Genomic DNA, 12,386 nt, shown 5'->3' with positions numbered 1-12,386 from the left:
CTATCAGAGTATATTGATCCACATCATATAACAATCTGCATTTAATGTATTACAATTTAAGCACAGATTACATAAAGATAAGACAATCTATAAACACTAATCATAAAGTCTGATGCATGAGAACAAAAACCAAGCAGATTTTGAGAAAGAACCTGAAACCATTCCAAGTTCATTTACCAGTCTTGTAAATGTAGCTTCACATAGTGGTTTTGTGAAAATATATGCTAGTTGTTGATCTATTTGAACAAAATGTAATTCCACTGTACCTTCCATCACATGTTCCCTTATGAAATGGTACCTAATGTGGATGTACTTTGTCATTGAGTATTGAACTGGATTACCTGTCATAGCAATAACACTTTGATTATCACAGTAAATAGGTATTTTAGAAAATTCTAACCCATAGTCCAGTAACTGATTCTTCATCTAAAGAATCTGTGCACAACAGCTTCCTGCAGCAATATATTCTGCTTCTGCAGTTGATGTAGAAATTGATTTCTGTTTCTTGCTAAACCAAGAAACCAATCTGCCTCCAAGAAATTGGCAGCTTCCACTAGTATTTTTCCTGTCTATTTTGCATCGTGCAAAATCTGCATCTGAGTAACCTATTAGCTTAAAATCTGATTCTCTAGGATACCACAATCCTAGATCAGCTGTACCCTTGAGGTACTTGAAAATTCTTTTCACAGCTATTAAATGAGGTTCTATTGGATCAGCCTAAAATCTTGCATAAAGACAGGTAGCATACATGATATCTGGTCTACTTGCAGTTAAATAGACTAAAGAGCCAATCATACCTCTGTAGTTAGTAATATCTACTGATGAACCAGTATCTTTATCTAACTTGGTTGCAGTGGCCATGAGAGTGGATGCAGTTGAACACTCTTGCATTCCAAATTTCTTCAGTAAATTTCTGGTGTACTTGGATTGATTTATGAAAGTACCTTCTTCATTTTGCTTGACTTGAAGTCCCAGAAAATAGCTAAGTTCTCCCATCATACTCATTTGATATCTTGACTGTATTAGCTTTGCAAACCTTTCATAGAGTTTGGCATTTGTAGAACCAAATATGATATCATCAACATATATCTGTCCCAAAAGTAAGTCCTTTCCATGGTTGAGGTAGAACAAAGTTTTATCAATTGTGCCTCTGTTAAATCCACTTTCCAGAAGAAATTGAGCTAAAGTCTCATACCATGCTCTTGGAGCCTGCTTAAGGCCATTAAGTACTTTGTCTAATCTGTAGACATGATTTGGAAATTTTGGATCTATAAATCCTGGAGGTTGTTCAACATATATTGAGAAAAACACTTTTCACATCCATTTGAAAGACTTTAAACTTTTTGTGAGCAGCATAAGCCAAAAAGATTCTTATGGCTTCCAATCTAGCAACTGGTGCAAATATTTCATCATAATCAATACCCTCCTGTTGAGAGTAAATTTTAGCAACCAGCCTTGCTTTGTTTCTTGTAATTATGCCATCACTGTCAGTTTTGTTTCTGAACACCCATTTTGTGCCCATAATTGATCTGTTCTTTGGTCTTGGTACTAGGGTCCAGACTTTATTTCTTTCAAATTCATTTAACTCTTCCTGCATTGCTTGCACCCAATCAGCATCTTGAAGAGCTTATTCCAATTTTTTTGGTTCAGTCTGAGATAGAAAAGAATGATAGAGACATTCATTTGATGTTGCAGTTCTAGTTCTGACACCTGCTTCAGGATCTCCAATTATTAAGTCAGGTGTATGTGGTTTGGTCCACTTCCTTGCAGATGGAAGTTGATTTCTAGAACTGGATCCTCCCCCATGATCCATGTTTCTCCATCAGCATTTTCTGATGCTCCCCCTGTAGTTATGCTCTCTGAGACTTCAGAATTTAAATTGGATCCTTCAGGATTTGAAGAATCAGAGTTTCCAGAATTATCAGAATTTGGCTCATCAGAACTTGATGAATCTGAACTTGAAGAGCCAGTGACAGGTTTTGATGCTTCTTGAGAGTCTTGAGGTGTGGTAGGATCTGTAGCTTGCTCCCCCTGAACAGGTGCATTTTCCCTTGGGGTAGTTACCACAGTTTCAATGACATCAGAACTTAACCCGTCAGAACTTACAGGATCAGGATTTAAGTCACCAGAATTTACAGAATCAGAATTTAAATCTTCATTTTCAAATCTCAGCTGATCATGATCATTAAAATCTTCAAGTCCAGTAATTTTTTTATCATCAAAAGATACATTGATAGATTCCATGACAACCCTTGTTCTTAAATTGTAGACTCTGAAGGCTTTTGTGGAAAGTGGATATCCAACAAAAATTCCTTCATCAGCTTTTAGATCAAATTTTGACAGCTGTTCAGGATGAGTCTTAAGAACAAAACACTTGTATCCAAATACATGAAAGTATTTCAGATTTGGCCTCTTTTTCTTCACCATCTCATATGGTGTTTTTCCATGTTGTTGATGAGTGTAGCATTCTGTGTAAAATAGGCAGTCTGCACAACTTCAGCCCAAAAGTAGGTTGGCAGCTTTGCCTCATCAAACATAGTTCTTGCAGCTTCAATGAGAGTCATGTTCTTTCTTTCTACAACTCCATTTTGCTGTGGAGTTCCAGTTACAGAAAATTCCTGCTTAATTCCATGCTCTTTGCAGAACTCTTCCATGATTGAATTCTTGAACTCAGTGCCAATATCACTTCTTATAATTTTGACAGAATCTTTGACCAATTTATCCATCTTTTTGACATGATTAGTTAGAGTAGATGCAGTCTCATTCTTCTTGTGCAAAAAATACACCCAAGTGTACCTTGTGAACTCATCCACTATAACCATAGCATATTTCTTCTTTGCAATAGACATGACATTGACTGGACCAAATGGATCAATATGGAGTAGGTGATAAGGCTCAAGAACTGAGTAATCAGTTTTGCTCTTGAATGAAGATTTTCTTTGTTTTGCCTTTTGACATGAATCACAAAGGCCATTTATATTGTTGAAATTTAAATTAGAGAATTTCTTGTGTCAATTTCAGCTTTCTTCAATTAATGCTCTACTCAACAGACAGATTGCAGAACCATCAGAACTTGTTGAAAGTCTGGCTTCATATATGTTACCATGCCTGTAACCTTTCAGAACTACTTTACCTGTAGAATTGCTTACAACGTCACAGTGTTCTTAAAAGAAATTCACATGATAACCTCTGTCACAGATTTGACTCGCACTTAGCAGATTGTGTTTAAGTCCTGAGACAAGAGCTACTGATTCAATGATGACATTCCAAAGATTGATATTGCCATATCCCAGAGTTTTTCCCATGTTGTCATCTCCATAAGAAACTCGTGGGCCAGCTTTCTCCACAAAGTTTCTTTATTTCCAGTCATATGTCCTGAACATTTACTGTCCAATACTAGGATGTTTTTCCTATTGCCCTGCAATCACAAAGACCACTATTGATTAGTTTTAAGGACCCAGACTTGCTTGGATCCTTTGGCCTTTTTAAGTTTGTTAGCATTTGCAGCGGATTTAATTTCAGAGTTTATGCTAACATCCTGTTTATCAGAATTTATATCAGACTTTGCATCAGACTTTACACTAGAAGGAATAATACTCACTTTCTTCAAAGAAGGTTTTATTTGATAATAATCATAGTACAAACTATGATATTCCTTACAAGTATAAATGAAATGCCATAAACTACCACAATGAAAATAAGGATTTTGTGGATTAAACCTAATAGACTGACTCTTAACAACTGATTTAGGAGGTAAAGAGTTTATATCTTTATTTTTCCTGTAAAAAGAAGCAAGATGGCTAGAGTTTTCACAGTTATAACATTTCTTTCTAGGAGCATGAGGAACAGGCATATAGTTATTGCTTTTATTCACACCTTCCTTTGCATTCCTATTTTTCCTAGCTTCTTTTACCTTGTTCACATTTCTAATTTCTTTTAGCTTATGCTTAAACTGCTTCTTTGTCATTAAGCCTGTGTTAACTTCAGCTGGTTTATCCTGTTTTAATTTGTCAGAAGTTGACTTTTCTTTGACTTCTGTCCTAGACTCTTTCATCTTTTCAGAATCAGACTTTACAGTTTTTGTTACAAACTTAATAGGATTTACCTTTGGCTTAGCAGTCTGTTTAACAACAATTGGCTCAATTTGAACAGTTTCTTTTTCACTTTTATCATCTCCATAACCTAAGCCCTCTTTCCAGTTTCCACTACTTAGAAGATTCTGAGTTGTTCTGCCAGAGTTAGTCCAAGTTCTGATATTCTTTTTTTCCTTTTCTAAGTCACATTTTAGAGATTCATTCAATTTTAACACTTCATCTCTAACATACAAAGCGTCATCTCTTTCTTTCTTAGTTTGATGAAGAAAAACTAACTCCTTTTTCTAAATAGTCATTTCTCTTTTTAAAAGCAAGATTTTTAGATGTTAATCTTTCACATGTTAAAGTCTGATCTCTATAACTAATAAACATGGTTTTAAGATATAATCTCAACTCAGTAATATTATCAGTATGAAAAGCATAAGTTGTTTGAGGTACCTTCAATTCAGCAGTTTCAGGGTTGCTATCAGCATTTGCCATCAAGGCATAGTTCACCTCATTTTCAGAATCTGAAGTGTCTGTCCAGCTTTTCTTCTTTGTGACAAGTGCCTTGCCTTTGTCACTTTTTCCTTTCTTGTAGTCAGGAGATATATGGCCTCTTTCACCACAATTGTAGCATTTGACATTTGAGTTGTCTCCTCTGTCAGACTTTCCTCCTTTTCCTTCAGAATTTCTAAAACCTTTCTTATCAGAACTTACACCTTTCTTGGAAAACTTCTTGCCCTTTCTGAATTTAATGTATGCTATCTTTGTGATACCCTTCACCATAAGAGCACACAGTTGCATCATCTCTGCATCAGCATTCATTTCAGGTAAACTTTCAGTTTCTGAATCATCATCATCAGAATCTGATGACTCTGAATCAGACTTTATGATGAGAGCCTTTCCTTTGCCCCTTTTTGAGGCAGCCACTTTAGGAGATTCCTCCTCGGCCTCAAGAGCAACTGTCCTTGACTTTCTTGCATGCCTCTTGCTCCTTTGATCCATCTCAAGTTCATAAGTCTTGAGCATACCATAAATTTCATCAAGAGTAGTTTCAGTAAGGTCATAGTTGTCTCTTATGGTAGTAGACTTCAAATCCCAATTTTCAGGAAAAGCTAAAAGGAATTTTAGATTTGAATCTTCAAGATCATATTCCTTGTCCACCAGTGACAGATCATTCAAGAGTTTGACAAACCTGTCATATAAGTCAGTTAATGACTCATCAGCTTTTGAGTCAAAGTGCTCATACTCTTGAGTGAATATAGTCCTCATGTTTTTCTTGATTACATCAGTTCCATGGCATCTTGTCTCCAAAGCATCCCATATCTCCTTTACAGTCTTGCAATGAATTACCCTGTTTGACATGACATTATCAATGGCACTATACAGAAAATGCATTACCCTTGCATTCTTAGCAATTGATGAGATGTCTTCAGCTGTGTACTCACTTTTCTCCTTTGGTATGGTCTTTGCTGGTTGATCATCAACTACAATAGAGAGCTTGGTAGGCTTATGTGGTCCTTCATTAATTCTGTCAAGGTATTCTGGATCTGTAGCTTCAAGAAACATAGCCATCTTCACTTTCCATATGGGATACTCAGAAGGTCTCAGTATGGGAATCCTAATAGTCTCATATCGACTGTGGGTTTGAGTGTTTTGAGTTTTGGTGGGCTTAGTTGGGGTTTGTGCTTCTTCAGACATGATTGTTTGGATCTTTACTGTATGTTTGTTAACAAAAAAGCTCTGATACCACTTGTTAGGTCACACAAAACCGTAGAAGGGGGTTGAATACAGTGTTTATACAATCAAATTGATTTAACACAAGTATGTAACAAAAATCAAGTATATTGAATAAACCCTGTTACAATATGAACTGTTTTCTCTCTCAGTGATGAACAAATATCACTAAGAGCTGCTAGGTTACTATGTATAATCTTCTCGATAATGATAACACATATAGTGTAATTCCTAAGTCTGTGTTTATATAGTACACAATTACAAGATAACTTCTAATTGATATGGAATACAATTCTGTCTCCTAAAATATATCAATCATATATCTTCTACAAGTCTTCCAGTCTTCTAACTCTTTCCATGCATATTTTCTTTTGTTTTAGTCCAGATCTTCTCTCCAGTAAATCAGCCGCATTCCTTATCTGAAAGTCTTCCCGCACTTAAGTTCTGATATGACCTTAAGTTCTGATATAAATTCTGACTTCCAGTAAGTCATGATTTCAGTAAGTCCTGATTTGTCCTGTTGTTAAATTCTGAAAACTAAACACAAATTATATTAGACATGACATCTCAAATATATCTAACAATCTCCCCCAACTTGTAAATTATGCAAAATATACAAGTTAATAGATTTGATGATGTCAAAAACACTTTAAGTACAAATGTAATAAGAGTTTAACTAGATAACTAACTACAACTTACAGTCCTTGTAGCTTTTACCAATCTCACTGAGTCAATCTGAATCCAAAATAATTCTTGACAAAGCTTGATATCAGTTTTTCTTCTTTATTCCTTAGGACTTGAGACATTGTAGCTTTGACTTGCTTCATCTCTTCATTCTGACTTCCAATCTGATAAATTGCAGTCCTTAAAGCAGATATATGGTTTCTTTCTAAACCATCACCCAGTCTTATTACCTTTGGATGAGAAGAATCTTCATTGTAGCACAGACATTTCTCATTTGTTGGTAAAATAGTGGATCTGGAATAAGTGGAGTAGCGTGCACACTTGGTTAGTAAATGGGTTATTGGTGGATAATCCATGGATCTCTACTTTTATATGTTAAATGGGTCATGGGTAATTTTTTTTTACTCATTGAGTAAATTAAGGAGAATATATAGATATTAGATTATTCATTTATCGAGGTCAAAAAAATATTATTTTGGGATCAACATTTGAGGAGAAATATTCATTTATCGAGATTCTACTGTAGGTGGAGAAAAGTGGGTTAAAATACAGATATAAGAGTTAAAATTAATGAATATAAATATAATTAATATTTATTAAAATTGGAGCAAAGTGGAGAAAAGTCAAGAATGCTCCCCCTTCCCTTTTTACCGTTAATTTTGTAGCATTATAGTTTGTATTTTCAGTAGTATTCTTGTTAGGCCTGTCAAACGGATAATTATATCCGTATTCGTATTTGCAATTGTTGAATTCATATGGATAATATCAAATATGAATAATATCCGCTTTTTCTCGGATTCGAATACGGATATTTCGGACGAATGTCGGATTTTTTGATTCCCCTACCGTATTGACAATGATTTTAGAACAATATTTTTACGAATAAAGCTCAAATGATATTTTTATATATGTAAAGTATTTGTATAATTATATAAAATTTGTAAAAATGTATTATTTAATTCATATACATACACTACAAGTTAATTGAATAAATTTCTAATTATATATAATTATATTTTATATAATTTAAATAACATATATGTATTTAATTTCGGATTCGAATATTACGGAATCAGATCTGCTTTATTTCGGATACGGATAATATCCGTTTTTTCTCGGAAACGAATGCAAATTTTTCTAACGGATATCGGATTTTTAGAATTCTTTTGACAACCCTAATTCTTGTCATTATGCGCCATTAAAATTAATGAATATAAATATAATTATTATTTATTAAAATTGTTTTAAAACTTTAGTTCACTTCACAAATTCGAAATTGCAAAGTAAAAAATAATTTAATAAAGGGAATTATTTTCTATAATTATCTTATATATGTGAAAAATTCACTATAATATTTGAGAAAAAATTGATTTAATGTTGAATTATAATATAATATAAAATATACAGCGTAATAAATTAAATTATTTTTTACTATGAAGTTTTAAATTTCTAAAGTGAATTAAAGATTTAAAACGTCATAATAAATATTAATTATATTTATATTAAGTAGTATTAACGGTATTCATATTCAATAATTTTGGTAGTGCTTAATGACAAAAATACTCTTATAAAAGTAAACTTTAACAATGAAAAATTAACGTTAAAAGGGAAGGGGATGCATTGTGATCCGTTTTTTCTAATATGCTTTTATGAAAGATGTATATCAAAATGAATTTGTTGTAAAGGCAGGGCTGCAACCTACATTTAATTCTAATATTAATAACTAAAATTTTAAATTAAATAAAATATTTATATTAATACATTTTTTACATGTAAAAAAATTATAGCTATTTTTTTATTATTAATTCTCTAAATTAATCATAATTCTAAATAATAAAAAAATATTTATCAAACAAAATTTATGTTTATATGAAAATCTAATCATAGTTAATCATAAAGGTTCTAAAAATATATTTTTCGAATTTTTAAAATTATATCTAGTAAAATTTAAAACAATTGACATTAGTATTATTTTTATAATTTGAAATCTAACTTTTAGTTTAATCTGAAAAATATATATTATTATTTAAATGATATGCTTAATTCCAATTTTACTTTCGAATATATAAATATTTTAAAAAAAAAATGTCAAAGGGATACATGTATTTGATATCAAAAGTTAAGGGTTGCAAACTGTATCAAAATATACAGTTTGTTTTTAAATAAAAGATGGGATTACAAAATGAAATTAACTCGTTTTTTTAACCTAACCAATTAGCCATTTGGCACTAAAGTCTTTTTTTTGGACGCTATGTGTTGTTTCAACATTCGTAAACCTTTAACTCTAATCAAGTACTTTATCACTAATTTGTTTGATTTATCAACCAGCCGCAAAATAAGATTAAGTAGGTTGTTTCATCTATCCCTAAACCTTTAAATCTCATTAGGAAGTCTATTACTTTGTTCGATCTATCAACCAGCAGTAAAATAGTAGTCAAGTAAATATTAATCTAAGCCTTAAGATAAAGCTGGTTAAAAGCTGGTTAATGAGTAAATTTGTTAAATTGTATTGAGTCCGCCATTTAGCAAAAAGAATTTAAAAAGCCATCAAGCCTTAATAACTGATTACTCGCTTGTGAAATTTCTTTTCTAGATTCATTTGTAGACTACTTTGTCGATGAAATGTGCTTTTAAAGCCGACATAAACAAAATAAAAAAAATTTAGTATAAGATTTACAAAAGTGATAGGTGGAATAATAAAAGAGGGAGGTCCTCTAGCCCCAAAAATGGAGGCTTAAAAGGAAAAAAATAAAATCTCTGAGACTCTTCAAATGAGAGTCAACATATATCACTTTTACTGAAGAGGATGCGAGGTGGATTCACCATCCACATAATGATGCTCTGATTGTCACCGTGTCAATTGGAGGTCTGAATGTGCACAAGGTCCTCGTGAATAATTCAAGCTCAATTACTCTTATTGCATACAACACCTACAAGAAGATAGGATACCTAGATAAGAAATTGAGGATTGCATAAATTGTGTAAGTGTTGAATAGCTTCATTATAGACCTCCCGGTAATCTTAGGAGCGGAACCTCGTATAGTTACATAACTTGCAGAATTTATGGCTGTGAATGAAATATCTCCAATAATGCTATCATAGAAAAATAGAGAAAAATTAGTACTTAGAAATATACATTAATATAAAATTGATCATATATTATTTTCAATCAATAATATACAATATTTCAACATGAATGGCATTATTTGGAATTTGGATGATGTATTGGATGATAACTTTGATATTATATGAAATAGACATTAAACTTTGATATTAATATGTAATCTGGAACGATATACCCATATACCCAATTATCTCATTTACTTTTTGAAGACGAAAAGGTCATTAAGTTGTAGTTACTGGATTTATACTGTTATATTCATTTTTCGGCTTTATGCTTTAAGGGCCGAAAAGTTCCGGAGCCATTTTTTTAAATGTCTATTATTTTCAGTAGTGCTCTGTTTTTCTTTTAAGGCTTGCATGTTTTGTCATGTGTTAATTTGTGTACAATGTACCGTAAAGAAGAACATGAAAATATAGAGATACATGGACTCTGATATGAAATTTAATATGAGGAGAAATCAATTAATATGCTACAGAAAAGGGGAAAACACTATAATTAAAATTTGGTAAGTCGCATAAAAGAATAAGCTAAACTAATTGTTAGGCCGAGAGAATTTAAAATTTTGCAGGCCGAGGAATATTTTCTAGGACAAGGATAATAAAAGAAGGAATTAAACATTATATCCAGGACCGACCCTGAATTTTGAGATGTCCTATGTCATCTCAAAAATATTTGCCCCACAATTTACTTGAAAAAATTTCAAAATAACTATTTTAGATTCTTGAACACGAGGCCAATTCATTTTGACCCTACGAGAGGGCGAAAGCGAATGTTGCAAGCTAAAATCAAAGTACTTTGATCTGTTTGCGCTTCTCGCTTTCGAGGGGCGAAGGTTGCGCCACTAAGGTCAAAGTACTTTGATCTTTTTGTGCTTCTGACTTTCGGGAGTCTCTTTGACCTCGTTTGTTTCAAAGATTTTATAGTTACGTGGTAACTTAAATTCCATGAAACCTAGTTGCAATGTACTAGTTACTGTGAAGAGTAGAAACCTGTGTTTGGTTTGTAAATACGTGATTCATTATTACTTTATTTTTTTAAATTTGACTTACTGTCAAAAGCTATATTATTGATTATTATTCATCTAAAATAATAAAAATAATTTACTTGTTGAATGACAAATCTATTTAATTATAAATAATAATAATTAAATAAAAGAATATGAATTTTTATGTAGCAATTAAACTTAAAATAAGATAGTAAATAAGATACAATATATATATAATAATAATAATAATTTAAAGACAAACAAATATATATAATGAAATTATCAATATAAAATGTTAGTTAATGAATTACACACAGGGGATGAATGTGTTTTTGTATTTTTATACTTTTCTTGAAGTATTTATGTTTTGAACAAAGTAAATGTAAATCGTGCAGTGATATATGTTAATGCGGAAATTAAAATAAGTAATAACAGTGAACACAGATCTTTCAAAACTCACTTAATTTTATATTAAAAAATAAGAATATTTTGCTACAAAATTTCTAGGCTCTTTATTAATAAAGAGCTTAGCTTCTTCCTTGAGAGAAATACAAGATTTTTCTGATCTAAATTGTTACAACTAACAAAGGACCAGTGTTAACTTTATATCACAGTTAACTGCTGGTTTACACAGTGTATAATAAGAGATGTTATTCACTTTAGTAAACTGTCACTTATCATTTCCATTTTAGGAAAAGTATATCTTCCATTTCTGGCTTAGCATATCTTTGCATACGGTGTTAATCTTGATCTTTCTTTATCAGTTAATCTTCACCCTTGATCTTGCACACTCTTCAAACTGCTTTTTGTAGACTTGCTAATCCAACTGGTTGGATTGTTTGTTGATTGTTAATCTTGGATATTGAACTGGTCTGTAATTTATACTTTGAGATTTTACCTCGAGATCTCCAGTTAGGCATATAGAGATCTTGACATCTCAATAAGTATATTAACTTATCGAGATCTCTAATACTCCATATTTGATTTGACTTGTAGAGGTCTCTGGGTTCTCTATAAGAGAATTTGGCTTATCGAGATCTCTCATCTTCATATCTTCACTTTGGCTTATCGATATCTCTGAGTTCTCTAGTGACTTATTGACTTGTCGATAACTCAGAGTTCTCTAGTCAAATTTGACTTGTCAATAACTCAGAGTTCTCTAGTGAATTTTGGCTTGTCGATATCTCTGAGTTCTCTAGTGAAATTTGACTTATCGATAACTCAGAGTTCTCTAATGAATGTTGAGTTGTCGATAACTCTGAGTTCTCTAGTGAAAAATTGACTTGTCGATATCTCCAATCTCCATATCTTCAATTTGGCTTGTCGATATCTCTGAGTTCTCTAGTAGCTTTTCTGAGTTCTCTATAAGTCATTCTGGAGTTCTCGAATGACTTCTCTATAACACTAAATATGTAACTTGTAGAGATCTTAACTTAGAACATTTTTCCCAAAACAGATTTATTCAACTCCAAGTTTCTTCATAATTCTTCTGAGGCATGATCTTCTTGATCATCTTCCAGATAGAATCCTTAGGCTTGACATTGTTTAAAGAAAAAGACTCAAGTCTGCTCTTTTGACATTTTTACAAACCTTAAATGTTACAAGTACAAAATGCAAACTAAGATTACAATACTAAGTGTTGTCAATTTGACTTAGTCTTGTTAAAGTACAGGCATGTCTTGCATAACATAAAATAATATATAATTTTATATTAAAACTAAAAATAATTTAAATTTATACTTATATATATAATATGACAATATGAATAAATTTTAAATTG

Source organism: Apium graveolens, chromosome 4, assembly GCF_009905375.1.
Source record: "Apium graveolens cultivar Ventura chromosome 4, ASM990537v1, whole genome shotgun sequence".
Classification (NCBI taxonomy): Eukaryota; Viridiplantae; Streptophyta; class Magnoliopsida; order Apiales; family Apiaceae; genus Apium; species Apium graveolens.
The sequence above is the reverse complement of the archived record's forward strand: the minus strand, read 5'-3'. Positions refer to the sequence as shown.